The 26,847-nt window shown below is 35.5% G+C and overlaps 2 protein-coding genes across 5 annotated transcripts in view; one reads left to right on the forward strand and one right to left on the reverse strand.

The window, feature by feature from the left end:
* Positions 1-23,996, reverse strand: part of CD36 (CD36 molecule (CD36 blood group)) — an 81,542-nt gene extending 57,546 nt beyond the window's left edge. For 3 of the 4 annotated variants that reach the window (XM_037066164.1, XM_037066163.1, XM_037066162.1), the window contains exon 1: positions 2,176-2,292. The gene's annotated coding sequence lies outside the window, so the exon portion shown is untranslated. Of the gene's footprint in view, positions 1-2,175; positions 2,293-23,854 lie in introns of those variants that run through there. The other variant, XM_037066165.1, reaches the window with a different exon arrangement.
* Positions 22,770-26,847, forward strand: part of GNAT3 (G protein subunit alpha transducin 3) — a 139,005-nt gene continuing 134,927 nt past the window's right edge. The window contains exon 1 of the mRNA XM_037066166.1: positions 22,770-22,947. The gene's annotated coding sequence lies outside the window, so the exon portion shown is untranslated. The remainder of the gene's footprint in view (positions 22,948-26,847) is intronic.

Genomic DNA, 26,847 nt, shown 5'->3' on the forward strand with positions numbered 1-26,847 from the left:
GTATTATTTAAAGTATTCTTTTAATTTTTTATGTATACCATTTCTCTTCTTTGTTCTTCTTCAATAATGCTAGTCAATTTAATATTAAGTTCCTGGATAATTGGAATAATTTACACCTGTTTTTGATTCCCACTTACTGTACCCTGTTACTAAAGTTAATTTTTTAACTTTAATTTTTTAACATTTTTAATGCTCTTTTGACTTTTCAAATTTTGCTTTATTTTCAATATTTAAATTTTAAAATCATTTAAATTAAATTATTACATGTAAGGATAAAAATGTGTCTATTTAATGAATATATTCTCTTTCTTTCCCTTCAAATTGAACAACTTAAAAAGTCCTAGGAAAGGATAAGAGAGAGGAGAAATATTTCTTAACATAACCCCATTGGTCAGGTGTCATGTTAAAATTCTTCCCTGCGTAAAAATTCTATAATTAGGTATTGTTGGCCACATTTTTATAGAGAATAGAAATACAAAGGGGAACTTAGGTAAGTGATAAGATTTCCAGAGTTAGTATGAAGTAGGTGATCTTAAATTTATGTATCCAGGTGACAAGCAATATCAAAGCTTAGTTGGATGACATTAGGATACGTGGTCAAGTACAAGCAATTTCTTGCTCACATCAAATTCTTACCTTTTGTCAATATAAATCTTCCAGCAAATGCATTTTGCTTTGCTACTTTGATGTTTTAGAATTATTTCCACTACTTTACACACAGATTATAGTTAAAACAACACATTTATTCACACACTTATGTAATACACTCTTCCTCCTAGATACCAAGTATTTCTAGGTCCAGAGATTATAAAAATCAATAAAATAAAACCCTAACTTAATGGAGTGGTGGTCAGAGAGCCACATAGAAAAAATATTATAAAATAGCAAAATAGGTATATAATGGAAGGTTTATGGTGGAGCAGAAGACCTACAGAGAGGGGAAATTTTAGGAGCAGTGATAAGTTTCACAGAAGAATGAACTAATATTCCAGCTCTTTCATTGAGAATAAGTTTCAGATCTATTTCCATGTGTTCCCCAACACAGAAAAGGGTAATGATAGAGGATAGTTCTCTGTCTTTAGAAAGATAACGATTTGTACCAGAAACCAGTGATTTCAAGGAAGAAAGTATACGGAGTTCCTGAAGCAATGTTGAAATAAATAAGGTGAGAGAAAATTCATTACAAATCAGTTGAGTGCCTGCTATAGTTGGGAAATGTTAGGGAAAAATATATATACACACACACACACACACATATATATATATATGTATATAGCTATATAGATATATATAGTTTTACATTAGAACTTAATAGCAGTTTGTTATTAAACTTCCAAAAGTTATAACTTTGCTTGTACAAAGAAACAGAAGTGAGAACTAAAACTTCTGCTTTAAAACACAAAAATTTTATTTAAAGCTGAAAAAAATATGCTGAATGAATTTTACAAGTGTCTTTGTTTTGTCATTTGGTAATTTATAGATAAATGTTGATTTAAATTTAGAAGATGAGGGAATATATATTGATTATTATAAAACCATACCAACTTATTTGAAAATAATAAAGACAAAGGGTATACACATAATTTGGAAGCACTTCAATAACTTTTAAATCTAAAACTAGTTAAACAGATATATCAAAAGGTAAATGTTTATGTCAGTTACAAATGTCTTTGTTGCATTAAGTAATATAAATTTTTAAAAGATCTTGGTATGTTTGTATGTCTCCTATGGATAGCCCTACCATCTGACCCTAAATATAAGGGGTTAGAAAAGGCAAACATTTACATTCAGGCTTAAGGAAACAAGAAACCTGATATTATATGAACACTCATTCACGATAACATGGAAACCTAAGTAATGCATTATATGTTTAAAGAAATTAAGTACAGGGGGAAATTTATTTCCATTTGAAAACCCAGAGGGAAAATATTTTTAAATAACATTTCTTTGTTCTTCTATTTTTCACCATAAAACATTATTAAAATATGGCTAGCCTGTATTGTAGCCCTGTCCTGGAAGTCAGCTTTTAGTAAGTACCGGTTTCCTCTTTCCTCCTTTACTGCCCTCACTTTAAAGTCTTTTCAACAATTCCAGATCACCATTTACACACCTACCCTACAGATGCCACCAAAGGATGATGGTTTCTAGACATATTCATTCCCAAGCTCTACTGACCTTAGCGACGCAGACACGGCTTGACCACAGCCGACTGTGTGTGTCACCCTGGCTCTGGCTCCTGTCAGAGAGATTGTCCTGGAGTTTTTCCTCCTACTTCTCTGTTGCTCAACTGGATTAAGTAATGAGAACCAGAGTCCTGCTCTCCTCTGTCAAATACATAACTTTCAAAGTCCCTGGGGGCAGGGACTAGACTCCTCTCCAACTGAACTTCACTGACCTTCAACATTGAAACCCACAAATAAATGTTCATATATATAGACAACTTCCCACAATAAAACACCAAGGCACATAATTATTTTAATCTACTTGTAAGTATGACTTAAATGGCTATGTTGTGATGCTTCCTCCCTTAGGCTAAGTACAACCAAAGCTATTTCTGGGGATTATTTTCAAAATTTATTGGGTTTATCTCCAGAATTCCACTGAGACCAGGAGCCATGGTTTTGTTGTATGTTGACTGACCCTGAAAATAGGCACATCACCACTTTTATTCTTTGTAATATCACTAGGTATTTAATTCATGACATGATAATCTTATCAAAAGGGAATTTTTCTGAAAAACCCAAACTGTGTCATGTTATACTAATGGCTAACACTGAGAGTAGGTACTTATTACAGGCCAGACATCATTCTAAGAACTTTGTGTGGATTATTTAAATTAATCTTCATAACAACCATTTGAGGCAAGTATTATTGTTTTCCAAATATTACAAATGACAAAAGTAGCAAAGCACTGAGAGGCCAAAGGACCCAGAGGTTAAGTAAATTATTCAAGTTCAGAGTGCTGAGCTTCAGTTTAATCAATTGTTATGCTTTTGTCTACAAGTAACAGGACATTCCAATGAAATCAGTGTGATGATATATTGGGTAACATATGTCTACTTACCAAACAATAAATATTAAGAAACATTAATATTAACATTAAGTATCAGCTTCTAAAATGCTAGCTTTTCTCCAAAGTAGCCACTTAAAAAATGTTGGGCTGTCTTGATAACACATGATACTTGATAACACTTGATAATTATTTGACCAAAATTGCATATGCGTGTGTGTGTATATGGAATCAACCCAAAATAAAGACCATAGAAATGCCACAAGATCTCCTATGACCTAGAAGGGTATTTTTCCTTAATGGGAGAAAATGTTACATGTTAAGGCTGCAAAACCACATCAGAGTTCAAAATAAAAATCAAGTGCAAGTTTCCATCATTCCAGGAAACATAGTTGTCCATCCTGACAAAGGGAATATGAAATATAAAATTAACTAACCTAGAACAACTGATCTCAAAGGACAGATCACAGTTGGAAACTTTGGGAATGGCTGAACCTTACTGAAATGGAAATGAATTTCACAGTCTCAAATTCAGGAATGAAGAAATGAAATTTTATTTTCCTAAATTCCATTTTTACCAAGGCTGCATTCTGTCTTACCCAGCACATTTCACATATTTAAAGGAAATATCCATATTTTGTACTTCTCAGTCATTTCAGATTAAAACTCGATTATATTTTTTTCTGAACATGCCTTACATTCACAGAGGAGATAAGAACACAGAGCAAACCCTCTCAAGACTCAGACAATGGCTTTCCCTTCCCTTCTCCTGATCTTGATCACTTTGCAGATGATGGCTCTCTTTTTCTTAGCTCACTTTCACAAACTTTTGGGCCTTGAGAACAATTTTAGGGTCCCAGGGGATCCATGAATCTGCTTCTAAACATAGCTGCCTACACACCACACACAGCTCATAATACTCTACTGCTCTGCCGTCATGATTGGTGCAATGTTTTCCGAGGCTTGTTCTCCCTGAGCAATGTCTCTGCTTTGAGATCCTTGTACTTTTCCTCTGGGCTGGAGGGCCAGGAAGCTTGCCTTTAGGAATGAGTCTGCTACAGGCCAGATCACGTAGCTCTCTGGGATTTATTTGCATCTAGGCTCCTGTGTTCCCACTTCTATCCAAATTTATGGCCTTTTTATCTATTTTAGGATTATGTTGAGGACTATTGTTTTGGGTTGATCATAGCTGCTTTCCAAATTTTAGTAACATAATGTCAGTTTCTTTTGTCCAATGAAGTCCTTTCTCAATTTGTAGCTTCCTATCTTGAAGTCCGAAAACAGAATGAAAAGAGTAGAGGGGACAAAACCACATGGATTACTACCTCACAGTCTCCTTTTATCACATTTCCAACACTATAAATTGTGTGAAACAGACACTTGATGGAAGTCTAGCTGACAGTTTAAAGGGAACTGAAATCCTAAGAATATGTTCACAAAACTCTTAAAATACTTAATCTTCCCTAGATTAATTGAATATAAATAAATAGGAGAAAATAGGATTTTCAGCAAATAAAATTAGGTACTTACATAAAGGATTTATCAGTGTAACTGGTATGGTTGAAGAAAAGACATGTGAAAAACCTAAATCTGGTGTGAGATGAAGGTTCATATTTACAGGTACTCCTTGTACAAGGAGTACCTCTAAACCCACTTATAGGAGACTTAAATGACAGACAATAATTAATCTGGCCAAAACGTGAAAGAAGGGAATGCAAGATAATTTGAGGGTTTAAAATCATGACCAAGACCTCTGGTTTAACATAGCAGATTGAATACATTTTTTTTTTTTTTGCATCCGAAATCTCATTAAAATTAAAGTAATAGAATTTCTAAAAATTTGGGACACACATGTTCTGGCCACAGATTTCAATGAGAGAGAACAGAAAATGAGTCAATATTTAGGAAGCAAATGGACTTATGATAATTGCTTAGCGGATCATAAAGTGTCTTATTCTAAACGTATAAGCCTAGAACAGAAAGACAATGAGAAGCAAAAAGAATCTGTATATAATCCTAGATAGGACCATGAACTAGCAGCCTGGGGGCAGGGCAAGAACTAGATAGGGAAATCAGGGTCTAACTTGGGTGAACACCTTTAGAAGACTCAAATCTTAGATCTTTTCCCTATATGCTCCACACACACTCTGCCTATTCCTTCCTCACATGTTAAAGGTGGGGTGTTAGAGACCCAGCTGGGTGAATGAACTAGATCTAAGCGGAAATAAGTTTACCTAAAAATGCACATATACGTATCTTTTCCATTGCTACTTTTAGAACTCAACCAAGCAAGAAAGTACAGGATTTCTTTCTGAGTGAACTGACTGTAGCAAGAAAAAGGATTTATTCATACTACTTTTTCATGGAAGTGGGGTAATAAAGGAAGACATTGAAATGATCAGGACCTTATTTGATCATTCTAGAGCAGTAATGCCCAAAAGAGGTACAACATAGGCCTCATGTTGTGAAAGTATTCATGTACTTCATATGTGAAATGTCCAGCAGCCACATTAAAAGTATAAATAATTGATATTAAATTTATTCCTTAAAATTAATTAATTTTTGAAATTTTATTTATTTTTGGAGAGAAGGGAAAGGTGGAGAAAGAGAGAGAGAAAAACATCAATGTGTGGTAGCCTCCCACATGCCCCCTACTGGGGATCTGGCCCGCAACCTAGGCATGTGCCCCGACTGGGAATTGAACCAGTGACCCTTTGGTTCTCAGGCCAACACTCAATCCACTGAGCCACATCAGCCAGGGCTGATATTAAATTTAATATTATATATTCTTTAGTCTAACATCATGAAAATTATCATTTCAATTGATATAAAATTATTAATAATATATTTTACTTTTTTGGTATAAAGTCTTAGAAGTCCAGTTTTTATTTCATGCTTAAAGCTCATCTCAATTTGGACTTTGTTCATTTCAGGTTCTTAGTAGCAACCTGTGGCAGTGGCTCCATATTGGACAGTACAGCTTTAGAATAAGATTTTATTTTCTGGCCACAGTATTAGATAAATGGGCAATTGCCAGACATTTCAGGAACACTTCTGACATGCAAGACAAAATTTAGAAACAAATAGGCAGAAAATAAGAATGCATATAAGGAAAAGGAATAAAAATACACTAAATATTTTTGTGATTAATGTTGTTTTCTGACAACTAAGAGAAGATATTGCATGCATGACACTAGGGAAACAGAAACCCATGAAGTATTTAACACCTGAAAGCAGCGATTGTGGAAACAATAGTCAGCAGAACAGTTGGGTGGGCTGTCAAAGCAGCAGCATCACAGCAGAGGGAGCCGTGTAGATCCCATAGCCAGGTGATGGGATATGCATAGAACACACAGTAAAAACCAGAACAAAATGGGGAAGTAAGAAGAGAGTGCATGAATACTTTCTAGAATTGAGGGATATACGTCGCCAGAGTTCAAGCACAATTAATTACAAATGCCACAGGCCACAGGCCATGGCCTACCTGCCTCTCTTTTAGAAAGTCACAGAGTATCAAGCATAAACAGAAAATCTTAAAAGTCTCTGATTGGCTTGTGAGAAAGTCTCACATAAATCAGAAAATAAAAAGATAAAATAAACTTTCATAGCAACACTGGGAATTTAGAAAATCAAATGAACAATCTTTTCAAATATCTGAGGGGAATTGATTTCCAGCTATTTTTCTATGTACAAATTTTTTTTTTAAGAATGAGGATAAAGACATTTTAATATACACAAGTTCCCAAATTTTACCGCTGTTTTTACCCTTTTTTAGGAAGCTTAAGGAAGTCTCAGAATACAATCTCCAGGAAAACAAGGAAGTAAACCAAGAAAGCACAGATAATTGAGGACATAGGTGATCTGATAACTAAGATCAAGGGAATTTCCAGGAAGAAGTTGAAAGGCAGTTTAGGGGTAACAAGCAGTTCACAGACCTAGGAAACAAAACACTTAGTACTGGATCAGAAGGACAGAGGACTTAAGGAAGCAGTTATCACCCCCAGGAAAAAAACAAATTTTACCAGAAACAAAGCATTCATTATATACTTCTTGGCTCTGCTGTTCAGAAAATTTATAATAATAATGTAAACACTCAATAATATCAAAAATAATTATATTAATTGAGTTGGGAAGTGAAAAGCATTGTGGAGATGGTAGATAAAATGGATAAAGTGGTATTGCTGTGGAACTGTAAAAACCAGAAGCTTCCTCCCACAAGAAGAAATAAAAAGGCTAATATGTAAAATAAAACAATTTTTAAAAAATCAAGGAATAGCACTATAAGCATGTTATCTAGAATTCGTTCAATGTTTTCTCCTTGAAATGAGAATTTATTCAAAAGAATTCCCATTTCACGGGAATAGGGGAAGGTGGGGAAAATAAGGCAACTATTTTTAAATTTTCTTTAAACTTTAAGGCACTATTTGACTTTTTCAAATAACCCTTGATGACCTCTCCCCCTTTTCCCCATTATCCCTTCCCATCTCCCCTCTGGTTAGTGCTAGGGTGTCCTTTATTTCAATGTCTCTGGTTATATTTTGCTTGCTTGTATGTTGTATTGATTAGGTTCCATTTACAGTTGAGATTATACGGTATTTGTCTTTCACCACCTGGCTTATTTCCCTTAGCATAATGCTCTCCAGATCCATTCATGCTACATTGAAGGGTAGGAGCATCTTCTTTCTTTCTATTGTGCAGTATCCCATTGTGTGAATGTACCATAGCTTTTTTTTATATTCAAATACACTTTAAAACAAGATTTTATTTGTATTGAGCTCTGCTCAATAACTGATCATCAATCCTTTACTTCCCTCCCCTCCCCCCGTTTTGTGACTCTCACCTTTATTCATGATTGTGCCGAAATGTCTTCACTTTCTGAAGCATTTCCCTAGAAACCTATCTTCTCAGAATACGGCTTTGTTTTCTATTTTTCTGACAATACTGAAGCCATCCACTCCATAATCTCAACATCTCTGCATAAACATAATGCTTGCTTTGCCCAGCCACTATAATCCCTCATCTGCAAATCCTCAGCTCCTATGAAGATGTTTCCATGCAGGAATACTTGTTCAAACTGATGTTTCCAGGAGAAGATGGGTGCTAGAAATTTCCAGCACTGCCATTTTGCTGACAAAATTCCTGTTTAGTCTAAACCTTTTATTGAAGTCTTTATAAACAGTTGTTAAGTAATTATGTACATCAGAAAATCAGCCCACAAACACTTATGTCTTTTTGGTAATTTCACTGAGATATCATAGTCAGTTGCTTACCAGCTCCTATTCAGCTCCACTGAAAATCTAGAACACATTCCCCTGTTAAAATTATCTCCATCGATATTTTTAAAACATACTTGGGGAACCTTAGTGTAATCGTATTTATAAAAGAAAGAAAATAGATTCAAATAATAGATGATCAAGTAAACTTAGATTGGAAGATTATTTATAGATTATCTGCTACAACTTCCCATTTTAGCTAAGAAGCAGAGATGACATTAAAAGTTCTTAATGTCACAGGTAGTAAGAGAACAGGGACTAATTCATGTCTCCCCATTCCTAAATCAGAGAGGAATTTTAACGATTAGTTAATCCAAATAATTTAATTTTTAGATGAGGAAGCAGAGTTCCAAATGGCTCATACACAGTTTGGCTTTGTGGAATTCTAAATACTAAAACTGACAAGCTTAGGGGAAGCCTGCGGGGTATGCCTTACAAATCCAGAGAAGTCACCACACCAGGAGGTCTGAATATAAAAATTCCCAACTAAAAGTTGGTCATGGTGGGTAGTCAACTCTTAGGCCTATCCCTTCCTTGGCAAAGGTTAGTCTTTCACTTTGAAATTGTATATTACCTTTGTGCATCTAAGATAACATACCTTTGAAATGTCAGAGTAATCTTTCCCAGAGCACAAGGCCACATTGTTATCTTCTTGCCCACATACCATCTCTGTGTGCTATAAATGGTCATTAGCAACTATCCACTACCCACCAATGTAAAAGAAGTATGTATCCCTCAGTTTTGTTTTTTCATCCAGTCTCAGGGATTTCCTCACTTTGCTTCTCCCGTCTCCATAAACTACCACCCATGAATAGTTATGTAACTCTCTTTATGGCTCCTCCGTAGATTCTAATGTATAAAGTAAGCTACAAAACTGTCATTCTTTATTTTTCATAAGATAAAGTTTATTTAGAAAGTCACAGAGGTAGGAAAAGTAAGCCAACTAGGCATAGGCTCAGGAAATACATCAAACAAGGAGAAAAGTGCCCTTGCAGCTTAAGAAAGGTAAAGGTAACGTGCCTGGGGGAATAAAAGGGGTGATTGGGGAGGTGCAGGCTGGCTGTGCTCACCAAACTGACATTCTTTTGAACATTCTGTTGAGATTTTGCTTCGTAGCAATCATCATCAGTGTGGCTCAAATCAACTCTCATAAGACTTTTCCTTTGGCCAGTCATTCTTTTGCCAACAGTTTTTAAAATCTTATCCATAAGCTAATTTACACCCATTTTATAGATGGGGAAACAGATATAGGTTAATAACTTACTCAAGGTCACAAAACTAATATGTAGCACCTAAATTCAAATCTATTCCAATGCTATATAGCCAATAATTTCTACATTTGGGAACTGCTACCAGAAAAACTACAAGAGTTCTCCTGAAGCTTCTTCCCTAAGGTTTTTTTTGGGGGGTGGGGTGGGTAGAAATTATAAAGAGAAGACAATTCTAAGTCATGGGCTAGAAGGGAGAAAAGATGTCCAAAAACTCATTTATTCATTTAAACACTTACTACCCGTAGACAACATCCAGACTCTGAGCTCAGAACTAGGACAAAAAGATAAGTGAAATAGTCTTTAGTAAGTTTTGGTTTTATTGAGAGAAGATACACTGTGAGATAATGCAAGGGCTTCAATGGATAGACGTGTTTTAATCAAACAAGAGGGAGGATGTTCACACGACCAGAAAAATAGCATGCATAAATGCAGCAGCAGGAGGAAATAATATATTTGGAAAATCACAAAAATTATTTTTAGGAATGTAAAAAGAGTAAGGAAAAGGGCTAGAGACCAGTTTTGAAGCCCCTTGCATGACATTCTAAAAAACTAACATAGCCCTGGCTGGTGTAGCTCAGTGGATTGAGCGCGGGCCTGTGAACCACACAATCGCTGTTTGATTCTCAGTCAGGGCACATGCCTGGGTTGCAGGCCAGTTCCCAGCAGGGAACTCATGAGAGGCAACCATACATTGATATTTCTCTCCTTCCCTTCCTCTCTAAAGATAAATAAAATCTTTAAAAACATAAATAAATAAAAAGCTAAAATGTATTCTACAAACACAATAGAATCGTTAAGTAATTTAAGAAGAGGAAGTGATGGGATAAGAGTTTTCACTTTCGAAGGGTCATTTTAAAAGCAGTACATTGGGATGAAAGCCAGCAATATGAAAAGACATAAGGTTTTGACCCAAAACTTACATTTTGTCTAATGAAGAAAAGGTAGGCTTATTCTGGACAGAGCTTTGATTAGTGGGAAAGCACTTGTATTTTGTGGCAGTGGTCGTGGCCAAGAGGCTGTGAAACTGAGAAGCAAGCCCTAGAGTCATTCTCATGAGTGGGAGAAATACTCTTGCTAAACTCTTTTCATGGCACTCTGGAATATGACGGCAAGGGTAGAAAAAGGAAAGGTAATAACAACTGAATAAGAACTGAAGCAACAGTCCCAGTAAAAGCAGAGATAAAACTCTAAAGGCCAGAGGAAAAGATAGGGGGCTCTTAGTCCTTTTATATTAGCTCTGGTTGAAGTGACAACTCGAGCATAAAGGTAACAAATAGTAGAGCAGACAGCAAGGGCACTCACAGACTGCAGGTGATACAGGGAAGTAGTGAGTCCTAATTTCTCATTCTCCTCACTTCTCATCCCAGGCTCGGGTTTGGCTTCCCAGGTAGAGCAGAATCAGGGCACTTCCATGTCACAGCGTCGGAGAAGGGCGAAGTGGGTAAGGAGAGGGCACCAAGACAGGACTCCACCGCAACGGCCCCGTAAGTGAAGACTGATCATTAGATTCATTGGGCTGGCCCAAAAGTTCATTTGGCTTTTTTTCATAAGATGGCTTGGGTAGCACTTAGTTGTCTTTAACTTCATTTGAAACAACTTTGTTAGATTGTATTGTGACAGCTGTCATATCTGTGTGCACTTAAAAAAACTTATCAAAATTGGTGATTTTTGTGTAGCCATTTTAATATTGAAGGTGGAATAAAATATACAACATTTTGGCATATTATGCTCTATTATTTCAAGAAAGGTAGAATTGCAGCTGCAACTGACTGGTCAAACATGTCAAAAGTGGTTTGCAAAGTTCCATGCTGGAGATTTCTTGCAGGATGATGGTGGTCCGTGGTTGGATAGACCATTTGAAGTTGAAAACAGTCAAATTGAGACATTAATTGAGAACAATCAATGTTATACCATGCAGGAGATAATGGACATATGCAAAATATCCAACTCACCAAAGTTATTGGTGAAAATGAAAAATGTGTCTTATTTTACAGAAAAACCTAAACAAACTTCTTGGCCAACCCAATACTTAGTCATCAGATTGAGTAACTGGATTCAGTTAAAGAATGACCTTTTCAGGTAGAAGCAATGAAAAAAATGACTATATGAACCTGCCTTTTGGTGAACACATTTATAATTTATCTTATTCATCCAGTGAGTATATAAAACATAAATGTATCATGACAGTTTAAAGAGATAAAGAACAAAAAGAGAAAGAGAATCTAAGCCTAAAGCCAGCAGAAAACAAGAAGACACCCCAAGAAATAATCTGGGTAGTTTTTATCATTAAAAGCAGTCACCACTGAGAAGTGGCCACTGTTTACCTTTATAGCTTATATGCTCTGGCAAAACACGGAATAGATATTAGAAAAAAAAGAGAGAAAGCTGCTCTTTCTTTCTGACATTAATCATACAACTGTTTCAAAAATATATGTAGTGTGTAAAAACTTCTCAGAAACACGCAAGTACAGGAAATCTTTCAGGTAAGAAAACTGATTGACCATAATTCTCTTTTATTTCTCTCACACATAGGTGCCTGCTGGTACACTGGGCACACAAAGTACTCTTTTCACCATCACAAAAAGCAATAATGCATGCTCCTCTGTAGCAAACTTCCACACAGGAATGTTAAAGAATGAACCACAGATCATAATCAAACGTACACTATGCAAATTTGACCCTAAATGAAGTGAAGAATGAACTCCAAGAATGCTAATTTCCCAAGTAACTAGTGGTTATTTTAATATTACTCACATTATTCTCCTGTTATTACTGTTAACAAGGAATCAAGTCAGTTAGCAGGATTCAACTATGATTTAAATCATTCTGCAATCATAGTTGCAACTGCAACTACGATTTGAATCATTCAGATTGAAAGATCCAAAGTGTTGCCTTTGGCTGTAAAGACTTGAAGAAAACCACAGCCATGGCGTCTGTCTATAAAGTGGAAAGATTTAAGCCCTGTTGTTCAATTAAAAGTTAAAATGTTGAACTGAAATTTAACTTCTCTATTTCAGTTTCTTCTTCAGTAAACTACTGTTCTCAGTGCACATGAAACAAAACTACATGTTTTTCTAGAAAACAGGAAAGATAAAATGTGATCACCAAAAAGGGTAAACCTTAAGGAGAAAGTAAAATGTGACCTTTTTAAGATCGTATCTTTAAGAGTAAGTAACTAAAGGACAAATTCTATGAAATTCAGCCAAAATAACTTCCCTTATTAGCAAGATAATGTGATAAAGCAGAGGTGATAAATAAATCACTTTCTCTTTTGCTGTGGCTGAGTGCCAGCCTGTGTGCCGTGGATTGAGTGCCAGCCTGCAAACCAAAGGGTAGCAGGTTTGATTCCCAGTCAGGGCACATGCCTGGGTTGCAGTGAAGGTCCCCAGTAGGGGGTGCATGAGAGGCAACCACACATTGATGCTTCTCTCCCTGTCTTTCTCTTTCCCTTCCCCTCTCTCTAAAAATAAATAATTTTAAACATCATTCTCTCTATTATACTACCTTTATTATATTTTAAGACGAAACAAAGAAACTCAATAATAGAGAAACTTAACTTTACATATGTAACTGAAAACTTGGATTTATTATGTAGCTCTTGTTTAAAAAGCACTTATGTATAAATCAAAGAAAGTGGCATATATAACACCATTCAAAGGGTCTGAAATATTACATTATGGAAAGATTGTTTTTTATGTATGATTTGCCAAATCAAGCTTAATTTATTGTTTTATCTCATTTCCTTTACAGACTTATAACAAGTTATAAAATGATTTATAAGCACGGGAGGTATGTTAATATTTCTAGTCACTTTAAATCCATATAATAAGAACATATTAAATGTTATTCAATCATGAACTTGAATCACTTACTAGATCTTGCTTTCTTTAAATGAAGCTTATGATAATGGTAGTCTATTACCAAAAGTGAGATTATCCCATTTATCCCTATATCTAGGAAGCATCAAGAATATCTAAGGAAAAGTTTGGTGTATATATTTTTACTATATTTATATAACTTCAACTTAGATGCATATATCCAGAAATATGTTGATTTATAATTCCCAACTAAAAGAATCTTGATAATTTCTCATTAGAGATTAAGATCTTTATGTAATAAGTAGAAAGAGCCATTAATTCACATTACTTTCACTAAAATTAAAATTTTATTCTATATATTTCATATCTACCAATAGTATATATTTCTTCATTTATATAATAAGTTAGTTTTTATGATATAAGGGCACAAAAGTTTATTAAATCCCTAAACAATGCATGTACTTTATAGTTATTATACACAGATTAATCTCTTCTTGTGTTTCTTATTGATCATCAAATTGCTAGCAGAAGATTTTGTATTAAAATACTTAATGTGTTCAGCATACCACAGGTTTTGTGGAGAAGGTTACAAAGAAATCTATTAGAATCTTACCGTCAAAGTAGCAGAAAGTGAATTGCGTGAAAGTAGGTTTAATTACTGAAATAACTTTTTTTACCATGAGAAAGAGAAAATAGCCTTTGGCATTCAGGGCTTGGCCTGGTGCTGTCTGCTAGTTTTATTGTTTCAGAAACTGGCCTGGAAGTCATGGTCAGGGCTTAATTTCCTCTCCGTGAGTGTAAACAATTACACAGAGCATCAGCACTACACAAGGCCACAAGGTTATGCTGGATCAAGACAAAAAACACGATTCTCTGTAATCCTGTTTTAACACAGACAAATTATGAACATCATCTAAGCCAACGGTTCCACACACTTTTGGCTATTCTCATGCACGCTCACTTTTTAAGGACTACTGTTCTAAATCTAGTCCATTGTAAACAGCTGCTAAAACTGAGCTGTGTGCTATAAGATAAAACTTCCCATTCTCCAGTTTCCAGCATTCACTTACCAGTCTCCGTTTTCCAAAAGAAAGGCTTCTGAAACTAGATTAGACTCTGAGTTTGGCTCATCTGTCCCAGTGCATGTCCTTCCCTAATCTTATCTTGCCCTCAACCCTTTGCCTACATAGCGAGCACCTGCTGGGCAGTCATGCCAGCCACTTGATGCAACGTCTCCCTTCACCACCAGATCACAACCCAGAAGATATGCAAACTCTCGCTGCAATCTTTTTACTGGTTCTAATACTGGCTCATTTCCCCACTCAAACTCTTTCTCATTCTTGAGTTTTTCAGATGACTTTTGAAGTTACTTTTTAAAAATCATACCCATAGTCTGAATTATTAACTTTGTTTTGTATTGATGCTTTTACTTCTCATTAGCACTGGCAAATGTTTCACTAATCTGTAGCCATCGCAAGAGTAAAATTAAATAAATTCCTTAAGCATTCTTAGTCTGAAATTTTAACTGGGATAAAATGACAGAATCCGTAAAACAAGAACCTGATACTTCCCTTGAAGTAGCTCACAGTTCAACCAGGAAGATAGACTCATAAAGTTATAAAACATTGGGACACATCTGCTAAAGCGAGCAGAGTGAATGCTGGGTTAGGAAAGGAGGTGGAAGGGCGGCTGGGGGAGGAAGTAATAGCTTACTTGAGAGTTACAAATATGGCCCCATTTTAGAAGAAAAGCTTTCAGGTTTTCACTATTGAGTATGTTACCTGAGTGTCATAAACAGCTTTTATTATGTTGAGGTACTTTCCTTCTATAAATATTCTATTGTACATTAATCATAAGTGGATATTGTATCTTATTAAATGTTTTTTCTGCATCTGTTGTTAAGGTCATATGATTTTTATCCCTTTGTTTTGTTAATTACATATATTGAATTTGTTACATATATTGAATCATCCTTGTGTCCCTGGAATGAATCCCACATGATATGTGATATATTTTTAATTTTTTTGACTTGCTAGCATTTTATTTACAACTTTTGCATCCACATTAATCAGAAATATTGGTCTATAGTTTTCTTTTTTGTGTTATCCTTGCCAAGTTTTGGTATCATGCTTACATGGGCCTCATAAAATGTGTTAGGAAGTATTGCCTGTTCTTCAGTTTTTTGGAGGAGTTTGGGAAGGATAAGTATCAAATCTTTTTTGAATGTCTGTTAGAATTCAGAGTGAAGCCATCTGGTCCTGGATTTTTATTTTTAGGCAGGTTTTTGATGCTTGTCTCAATTTCTTCACCATTGATTGGTCTGTTCAGATTTTCTTTTTCTTTTCTTTTTTTTTTGCAACTTCTTAATCTATTACTAAAATGACATTTATTTGTATTTATTACAGAAACTGTAAGTGGTTGGTAATTGATGGCACTAGGTAGTTTGTCCAGCCATGAAAGAAGGTGTTACCAGTAAATGCCTTTTTGAAGTATCTTCTGTTGCCACTTTGAGATAGGCCTGCTCAGCAAAATCCAATATTATTCCTTCTGTTACTTTATAAATATAGATTTTCCAATCTTTCATGATTCATATATTTCTAGGAATTTATTCATTACTTCTAGGTTCTTGAATTTGGTGGCATATAGTCTTTCATAGTATTCTAGAATGATCCTTTGTATTTCTGTGATGTGTGGTAACTTCTCTTTCATTTCTGATTATGTTTATATGAACATCTTCTCTTTTTTCCTTAGTGAGTCTAGCCAGGGGTTGTCAATTTTATTAATCTTTTCAAAGAACTAGCTCTGAGCTGTATTAATTGTTTGCACACGATGCAATGGACAGAACATGTATCATAGAAATGTATACTTGAAACCTATGTAATATTATTAACCAATGTAACCCAAATAAATTTGAATTTTAAAACATATGGGTCTGGGTAAAGTGAACAAAGGCATTCCCCCCAAATACAGTTCCATAAGGAAACACACAACTTGGGAAATACAGGTGTTTTGGTAGGGCTTTGGTACAGTGTATGAGCCGTAGAAAGACAAGGCGGGACACTGGGGAGGCAGGCACAAATGATATAGTAAAGACCTAATATGCTGCTCAGTGCATGAGAGACTAAGGTTTGTGCTTGAATACCTAGAAACTTTTTTCAAGAATGCATTTTGAAGGCAATATAGGGCTACTCAAAAGTGTTCAAGGAAGGAGTACATTATAAAATTGGTGTTTAGGAAGATGTCTCTGGCATAATGTGGAGAATGTATTGGAGGAAAGGCCAGAAGAAATCTTTTGAAATAATCTAGGCAAGAAAATACATGCAATAGCCAAGAGTTGAAAGCAACCTAGGTGCCCATCAGTAAATGAATGGATCAAAAAACTATGATACATTTACACAATGGAATTCTATGCAGCAGAAAGAAAGAAGAAGCTCCTACCCTTTGCAACATCATGGGTGGAACTGGAAAGCATTATGCTGAGTGAAGCCAGGTGGTGAAAGACAAATACCATATGATCTCACCTTTAACAGGAACCTAAACAACAAAGCAAACAAGCAAGCAAAATATAAACAAAGACACTGAAATACAGAACAGGCTGACAGGGACAGGCTGAGGGGAGAGAATTTCAGGGGGAAAGGGGAAGGATTCACAGGAACAAGTATAAAGGACACATGGACAAAAACTAAGGGGGGTGGAAATGGGAGGGAGGTGGGGAGCACTGGGGGGGTGGGCTGAGATGGGAGTAAAAGACAGAAAACTGTACTTGAACAATAATTAAATTTAAAAAATTCTTTAAAAAAAGAAAATACATGGTCTGAATCAAGGCAGTGGCTGGGGAACAAGAAATTGGGAAAGATTTCATATACATGGAAGGAGATCATTTGGAAAGTAGTGTGAATAGCTAAGTCTCATGACAAGTAATTAGCTAGGCAGTAAGAAATACAAATCAAGAATGCGTCCCAGCTTTCAGACTGGAGTGACAAGACAAAAGAGTGGAGAGTGAGTCAGTAGCACTAGATTTGGGAGTGGAGTCGGTTAGTTCTGGCTGGCATTTTCTAATCAGTGGCAGCATCCTGAACTTAGTTACTTAATCTATCTGAGTCTGTTCAGACATTCTTAAATAGAGAATAACACTACCCACATTAAATTTATTATGATAATTAAATAGTAATAGTCAACCCTTTTATAGTACTTATTATGTGGAGGGCACTTATAAGTACTATAAGTGACTTGCTTATTTTGAATAATTACTCTATGAAGTAGATACTTTTTTATTGTTTCTATTTTACAGATGAGGAAGCACAGGAACAGAGTTAACTAACTTGCCCAAGGTCACAGAGCTGGGAAGTAACAGATCCAAGTTTCAAACCTATGGAGTCTGGCTACAGGTATATGCATAACTCATAGACACAGAAAACAGTGTGGGGATGACCAGTGGGAAGAAGGGGTGGGGGATGGATGGAGGTGGGCAGTGGGCTGGGGAACAGGGACATCAGTGATAGTGTCAATGAAAAATTAATACAAAAATAAAATAAAATAAACAATGAAAAAATAATAAAGTGACTTGCCTAAGGTCACTAAGGCTTTAAAATCTGGGGAAAAAAAACAGAAAACGTACCTCAACTAATAATTTACAGTGCTTCTTATTAAATACTACACACGTTGCAAAATAATTATCAGAGTGCCTTGCAGGGACCCAGTAGGTGGTAAAGAGCTATTATAATTACTTAACCCATCCATTTATTTAAAAAGTATTTCCAGAGTACATGTATGTGCATTGATTCAAGCATAGTTAAGAGGCATACCTACCTTGGGGATATTTACAATTCAGTTTTGTACATAAAAGGCACTTCATGAATCAGAACACAGTGACAAGCTTATGTGTTGAAAGAGTTTAGGTCATTTCAACTCAAGATGTGGACCATCCACATCTAGAAGGTGACCAGCAGGCACACAGATACGTGACTCTGAAACTCAGGAAGAGATTAGGGCTATGAGATGTAGCTTTGGATCTGCTCAACATACAGAATATAGGTGAAGACATAAAGATAGGGAAGATCTCTTAGTAGGTGTCGATGGGTAAGGAGGCATAGAAAACCTTCAGAAAGGGAAATTTGGGGGATGACAGTCTATCTAATGGTTAGGCAACCGTATAAAAACTCACTTAAACTCTATGTGCCTCATAGTATTCACTTGTAAAAATTCATGGATCTTGGTTTAAGAGTATTCTAACTACTTCTAATATTTATAGCTTTCATTGTGAATATGTTAACGTTGGGAAAGCAGCTGGAAATAGAGTTCCAGCCTTAAACCTCAGAAAACAATAACAAAAACCCCCAGCTTCATAGCTGTTGCTTTGCCATGGTAAATAACTATTAAGTAACTTCCTTTTTTTAACAAAAGACCATTCAGATTGTGTCAGTCGCTTTTATTTATCTACAGGATTTCAGCTTAAGACATGCTCTTGCTGTTACTATGTACAGAAGTTCTGCATGGAGGACTTTAGTGGGAAAACAAAATGTCATCTTTAACACTCAAGGGGAATATTCATGGGGTAGAGAAGATGGTGCTAATAATTATAGTAAACTTTCCTTCAGTTTGCCTTACATACTAGGATTTACTTTATTTTTTGACTAATCTTGCTTTTCCTGACTGTACGTGGTGAAGCAGAGTGTTTTTATGAACTGTTACAACAGGACTGGGATATGAGGATGCTACACACAGAGATGTGGAAGACTAAAAGTGAAGAAACCTCCCAGAAGCTGCCAGTGAAGTCAGGGAGGAATTCTGACCAAGGGATTGGGAAAGACAACAGGTGATGACTGCACCTCTACTTTTCGCCAGCCATCACCTCCACCCTCAGAAAAGTTTAGGGGGCATGTGCGATGAGCCTAGCAAAGCACAATATTACCCACGCCATTGTTTCCCATAAAGTTAGAAGTGGAGAAATCACAACCCACACCTGGAGAAAGGTTAGCATAGTTTGAAGATGACCACTGGACCCAGAGTGGAATTGACCGAGTGAAGAGTTTTCCTCTAGCTTTATCCAAAACTCGGTACACTCAACGAAGATATCTGAGAGAGTGAACACAGAAGCAAGCGCATTGAAGCTAGGCACACGGATTCAGGAAAAGGATTCGGACTTCAGAGGAATTAGGTGAAATACAGGAGCTTCTTATGCTGACTCACTGAGTGCCTCTAAGTTTAAATATTAGTGAAAATTGAATTACAAAATATTACTCTATTAAATACCATTATTGATTTTAATAGATGATCTTCCCTATATCACACAAAAACAAACAACTACACACTTGGGAAGGGGAGGATGGTGCTAAAGATGGTTAAGACTCCATCAAACTACCTGCTTGAGGATCCTCACACGGAAACCCTTGAACCACACAGGTTTGAACTGCATGGGCCCACATATATGCAAATCGCTTTCCATAAATACTTGTATTTTTTTTCTTTCCCAGCACACATTTGGGAGTCCACAGATACAGAGGGCTAACTGTATGCATTGATCTACATCCTGTTATGTGGGAGACTTGAGAATCTATGGATTTTGGTATCTGTGGGGGTGTTGGAACTAATCCCCCTTGGGCACGGAGGAACAACTTAAGTTTGGGGGCAGTTAAGTTATATGCAAATTTTCAACTGAACAGGGGGTAGATGCCCCTAACCTTCATGTTGATCAAGGGTCAACTGTAGATGTGTCTTTTTGGATATTTCAATACAAATGCTAAGAATAAGATATTCAATAAAACTTTTAAATTGTTAAAATGATGAAAAAATAAATTTTAGTTATAGTTCTTAGTGGTAGGTGAACATTTAAGTTAGAAAAGATTTACACATATTTTTGAATAAATGAATAAAATATACCTATGGAGTGTTTAATGTGTGTCAGACATTGGACACTGCTGATACCAAGTTGCAAATGATCCCTGTCTTCCTGGAGTTAGCAGCCCAGTGGTGGGTGCCAACTCTACGTAACAGCAAAGGTCTGTGCACAGTGCCCTTATCACAGCTTGTGTTCTCCTGCATTGTAATCGCCCATCTACCTGTCTGCTTAAATGTAACTTTTGACCAAGCAACTCTTAAAAAGGATAAGGCTCCTAGAAACTAGAGGTTTCCATAGAAACCAGAGGTCTTTCCCTTATGAAACCAAGCTAAAATTTAGATTAGTATTTGTTCCCCATTTCAAACAAGACAGTTCAACAAAATTAAGTTACAGAACTATCAAACCTAAGTTTAGGATGTATACTACTTCAAGTTATTTTATTCCATGTGCTATATGTTACTTAGCATTTTAAGAGTAAATTGTGTATTTAGAAACGTCACGGCAAGTTGCTTAGAGTGGGCAAGGGAAGCAACTCTGTAAACAGTCACTAGTCCAGCTGATTTTCTCCAGGAGGTTGATGGTTCACTAAGGGTTCTGTGTGTATGCAGTGATGGGGAACCTGTCCACAAAATTCAACCTATGCTATGTTTTCTATCATTTATAAAGTTAACTGATTTTATTTTTTAACTTTCCAGAGGTTTTATTCTATATAAACAAAACTAGGAAGTATCATTTCTAAAACTTCCTAGAATGAAGCCAAAATTGACACCTTATAATAGCATTTGTTACATTTCACATAGAGTAATAATAAATTTCCAGCATGGAATAAAATGAGTCTCCAGTTAAAGTTCTATTACACTGTGTTCCTATTTTTTGAAAACATGACATGGCTATTAATAGCCTTTCTGATTTCCTAAAATTAAAATGAGAGAAATATAAGATTTATATTTACAATATTAAATGGGAAGAAAACATTAATTGAGAGATGACACTAATCTTAAAAAACAAACAAACAAACAAAAAAAAACACTGTCCTCATTCCAGTTTTAAACTCCACAAGCATTGAAGGGCAAACAACGCTTTTCCATTTGAGCACATTCTGGAATCCTCAGTGAATGTAGCCAAGCTCTCTGCTATGTCCCCTCCATTTGCCTGCCAATTTTCTGTCATTTCCTTCTTCAGATGATAGGGTTTGTGTGACAAAGGTCTCTGGGTATGTTTCAAAACATCTTAAAATATTTAACGTACCACCAAGCACCTATCTTAAAATGTTATTTATTCTCCACAGACTGAATTTGTCAGAAGGCACAAAGCAGCATCCACCTTAGCCTTCTCCATAAACAAATGGCAGAAAGCTCATCATATGGAAAGAGGCAATGGCATACTAGTTGCTCTTTGTAAAAGAAAACAAGTTTCCAGTGGCTTAGCCAACTTTTGTAGTTTGACATACAACCAACAAAACAATAAAACTAATTATCTACTATATTTATTTTTATATTCTCTATGCACTTTTCTTAATTTTAGACAATTTCCTTTTCCTGATAAAAATTCATTGTGAGCTGAGAGAATCACTGTGGATTAGGCTTTTTTTTTTTCAGGATTCCAGCAACCTGATATGGAAACACAGTCACTCCTGCTCTTCTGATACCTCTCTGCTTCTCATTCTAGATCATCCCTTTTATTTTTATTTTTTTAAGATTTTATTTATGTATCTTTAGAGGGGAAGGGAAGAAGAGAAGGAGAGAAATATCAATGTATGGTTGCCTCTCATGAGTCCCCTGCTGGGAAATTGCCTGCAACCCAGGCATGTGCCCTGACTGGGAATCGAACCACAATACTCTGGTTCGCAGGCGTGTGCTCAGTCCACTGAGCTACACCAGCCAGGGCCTAGGTCATTCCTTTTAGGTGGTAAAGTGGTGCTGCACTTTACAATTTTTACCTAAAAAACAATCAAAAACATATAGGCAAGTGACAATAAAAAATTTCCCCTTTTTGTTCATTTTAAAGCATTTCTTTTTCATTTCATAATTTTGTGACATTTTTTTCAAATAATTTAATGGTAAAGCTTAGTTTACAAATACTAAGAATGTTATAAATGCCATAGTCATTTAAATTAGCAATGTGTGTCCAAAGCAGATTGAGGTATAGTCACATCCACAGCAATATATTGTGTATTACTTCACTCTAAGAAAAACATAATTTTTTATTTAGCCCATTCTGTAGTCTTACATGGTCTTTGTCACAGACTTTTTAGCACTTTAAATTTTATTTCCTTTTTTCCTCCTAAAAATAATTTTTGTGAGTTCAGGAGCTTATTTTTTTATTCCCAGGTGGAAATTGTTTAATTATCCTCAGGTGTTTGCTTGCTTTCTTAAACTTTCAGAAGAGTTCACTGCAAAGTTGTCATTGTCCTTTACAAAAGGATCTGATTCCAAATAATTACTGTTTGTGTGTCTTGAATTATTTGACAATATTTCTCCTTCTCCCTTGTCAGGATTAGAGAAGTTTCATACATTGTCCAACAAATCCCCCTTTCATTATTCCATCAGCTATGCCTGGGTATAGGATGCCTATTTCTCTTCACCTGATCTAAAACCCACCTGAATGCTGAGTTTTTCTCACAGGAATGACAAGAAGTTAGCACATGTATCCGGATCAACCCAGAAAATTTCCCCAGAAATTAAGCCCAGCTCCAAGCAACCATTCTGCAAAGAATAAAAGGAAGGGATCCTCAAAGGTAAAGAAGCCTATCCAATTCATTTCCAGTCTTTGTATGTAGCTAAAGAGTCAGAGGGAACTTTATTTTTTGTATCAGCATTTAATTTTTGTATTTAAATGTATGTATAATTCTTAAGAAAGTTTCCTTACAGCACAAGTCACTACCCTATCATTCTTTGCAGGGCTTCTTTTCTTTTACAGGCACATTATGAAACACACCATGTTACAAAAAAAATCTGCTATTCAACAAAATCTCTTGACCCTAAAAGAAGGTATCCTGTGCCCACAGTCAATGCAACTTCTGTGATTACTAATGATCAGTCAGTTTATGTATGAAAAGATTATTGTTTTCTTTCCATCTAGGAGTCAATTTGTTAAGAGGAGTGGGACTTTTAAATTATTTGTTAAATATACTTCTAAGTCCTGACAACACTGCAAAAGACATTTTCATAGTCTTATAAACAAAGGTCATTCAACTTCTAGTCTCACTGAAAAGGTGGTCTTCCAATTTGGAAAGCAAAATCAAATTGGTCAGATTTTTAGAGCATTATTTTTTTAGAGTAATATTTTTAAAGCCTATAAGAAGGTAAAAATTTTTTTTGAAAAAATATAAAATTAGTGTAGATTAGTATGTCAGACCAACTTAGAGAACCTGAATAAAAAATCTCAGTAAAGTTTTACTTTTTGAAATAATTACAAATTTAAGTTTTCTGATACTTCTAGATAAAAAGCACAAAAATGTACAAATGGGAATTTCATAGGATGAATTTAGACTAGTAGAAATGCAAAATTTATGTGTTAAATGTTTATTTCAAACACCAGATAATCTTTATCTTTTTAAAGAGTTAAAAATAATTATGCTTTACTAGATGATAGCCCGTTAATTATTTATAGCCACATCACTGTACAAAAATAAATGTGCTCACCAGTTTCTAGAGGATCTTGCTTGCCCATATGTAGGATTTTAAGAGTGGCTTCAGAGAGAGTCTTGGAGGAGGAGATGCAGAAAATAAACACATGATTCCTAAAGCACAGCAGCTGAGAACTCAGAAATGCAGCATGGGGTCCTGACAATTCATCTGTCTTTAAGGTTACTCTGACATCTGAAAGCAATTGATATCCTGAGACTTCCAGGGCTTCGGGTGCTCGCTTAACTCAAGATAAATATAGATCCCTGACACCTAAGCCAGATGAAATTAAAGTTAACTTGAAAAATCTCACGCATTTCGTGTCTTGGTTGAGGAAAATAAAACCTTTAATCCTTATTCTGTTAAAACCTGTTATGTCCCTTAACAGATAGCTGCAGTGCTTAAGAAAAACAGTACATAATTCAAAAAATCAATCACTAATAATCAGTTTGCTTCCCTCCTTAATTATTTTCTGTGATAGTGTTGAGACAGGTTCAAATTTTCTTTTCTTGATTAGGTATAAGAGAAAGATAATAGTGAATATTAAGTATTATTTATTTGACAAATTATTTTTAGTAACTTTTGTGGGGAAGTCCTTGAAATGTTACTATCTTTGGTAAACTTCCTAGTATTTTTTTCTAGTATTTTTCTCTTTTATATAGTTTCATATAAAATATGAGACTATATATTTTTTTATTTTTTTTAATTTTATTTATTCATGTAGGATATTTATTTATTTATTCATGTAGGATCTTTATTTATTCATCTTTAGAAGGGAAGGAGAGAAGGAGAAAAATATCAATGTATCGTTGCTTTTTGGTGCATGCCCTGCTGGGAACTGGCCCCTGCTGAGAACCGGCCTGCAACCCAGGCATGTGCCCTGACTGGGAATCGAACCTCCATATTCTGGTTCACAGGCCCGTGGTCAATCCACTGAGCTATACCAGCCAGGGCTTATTTTTATATTTTTATATATATTTCTATCTATTTTTCTCTTTTATATAATAGTATATACTACCATATATACTATTATGGTAGTAATAGTATTTTTTGTTTACCTCAATTGATGTGGCAGAAAGTGTTATTATGTATTGTCAGGGTGTTTTGATTAAAAAAAATTTCTTTTACATTTGAAAAATCAACATGCATGTGAGTTCTTTTGTTTGTTTGTTTATTATAGTATTTTTTTTAACTTCATATTTATTGTTTACACCATTACACATGTCCCCCAAATTTTCCCCTTTGCCCACCTCCACCCAACCCTCGCCCCTCACCAATACTTTTTTCATAACAAAAGGGTCATTTTGCAGACTGGTGCAGCATTGTGGAAAGCAGTAGGGGAGTTTCCTCAAACATTTAAAAATGGAACTTTCTTATGACCTAGCAATTCCACTTTTGGGAACATATCCAAAGAAACCAAAAACACTAGTTCAAAAGAATATATAAACACCTATGTTCACTGCAGCCTTTCTTTACAATAACCAAGATTTGGAAGCAGCCCAAGTGCCCATTAATACATGAGTGGATAAAAAAGTTGTGGTATTTATATAATGGAATACTACTCAGCCACAAAAAGGAAGAAAATCTTACCTTTTGTGACAGCCTGGATGGACATGCAGAGTATTAGGACCCTTTACATTGTTAAAAAAAAGTGTTGTTTGTGTACACAAAAGCTTTTTTTATTACTTGAACTAGAAACTTGTTAAACAAATGTCTTACTAAAGAACTGAAAAACTAAAAATTCAGTGAACACAGGATCACATATATTTTCTATGCATCATAATAAATATCATAGCACTTCTCCAACACTGTAAGCACCATTATTTTCAAATATTAATTATATCTCATAAATAAGAAGAGGACATCCTGAATTTTTCCTGTGAATTATATATTCATTATCACTAAACTCTTCACTCCCTTCTGGGCATCAACTATGAGGGGTATATGGTGAAAGAAAAAAGAGGGGTGAATTGAGCTAAAAAAACAAACAGAAAAATAACAAAATACAAGACTGTGGCTGATAGAAAACAGTCTGGTGGTTCATCAAAAAATTAAGAATATGAACCAGAGGATCGCGGTTCGATTCCCAGTCAGGGCACATGCCTGGGTTGCAGGCCAGTTCCCAGCAGGGGACCCATGAGAGGCAACTGTACATTGGCATTCTCTCCCTCTCTCCTTCCCTTCTTCTCTGAAGATAAATAAATAAAATATTTTTAAAAAAATTAAGACTAGAATTACCATATAACCCAGAAATCCCTCTCCTAGTCCTCCACATGAAAAACTCAAAAACATTTATTTACAAAGATACCTGCACCCCTGTTTTCATTGCTGCCTTATCCATGGTGGCCAAGCTACGGAGACAACCAGAGTCCTTTGATAGATGATTGGATAAAAAGATGTGGTACGTATATACTATGGCATACCTCTCAGCCATAAGATGAAATGCTGCCATTAGTGATAACATGGATAGATCTTGAGAATATTACGGTAAATGAAACAAATCAGCCAGAGAAAGCTAAGAACCATATGATTTTACTCATATGTCGGTTATAAAATTAAAACTCATGGACAAGGCTGAAGTGAGGTGGTTGCCAGAGGGCTAGAGGGGGGGGAGGGGACTTAATATATGGTGACAGAGGATGGTTTGCCTTTGTGTGCTGGGTACACAGTGAGATATATAGAACTTGTATCATAGAAATGTATGCTTGGAAACTATATGATCCTATTAACTAATGTCACCCCAAAATTTTAATAAAAAGCTTAAAAATACTTTAGTTTATATGTTGCAGGTGTAGCAAATTATACAAAGTATTTCAAAGAGAACATTTTCAAACCTCATGGAGTAGCAATTAAATTGAACATTTTAGCATTAAATTGAGAAACACAGCAAACAGAAAGGACTACATTATGCCAGCAGTAAGTCAACATCAGATCTGAATAGGAGATTAAGTTTTAGTTGGTGTCACTAATGTTTTACACTTGATTCACCTGAGTGTTCTCTTTTTAAACAA

The sequence above is a fragment of the Sturnira hondurensis genome, unplaced genomic scaffold, assembly GCF_014824575.4.
Source record: "Sturnira hondurensis isolate 20B ecotype Veracruz unplaced genomic scaffold, ASM1482457v3 Scaffold0016462, whole genome shotgun sequence".
NCBI classification, from domain to species: domain Eukaryota; kingdom Metazoa; phylum Chordata; class Mammalia; order Chiroptera; family Phyllostomidae; genus Sturnira; species Sturnira hondurensis.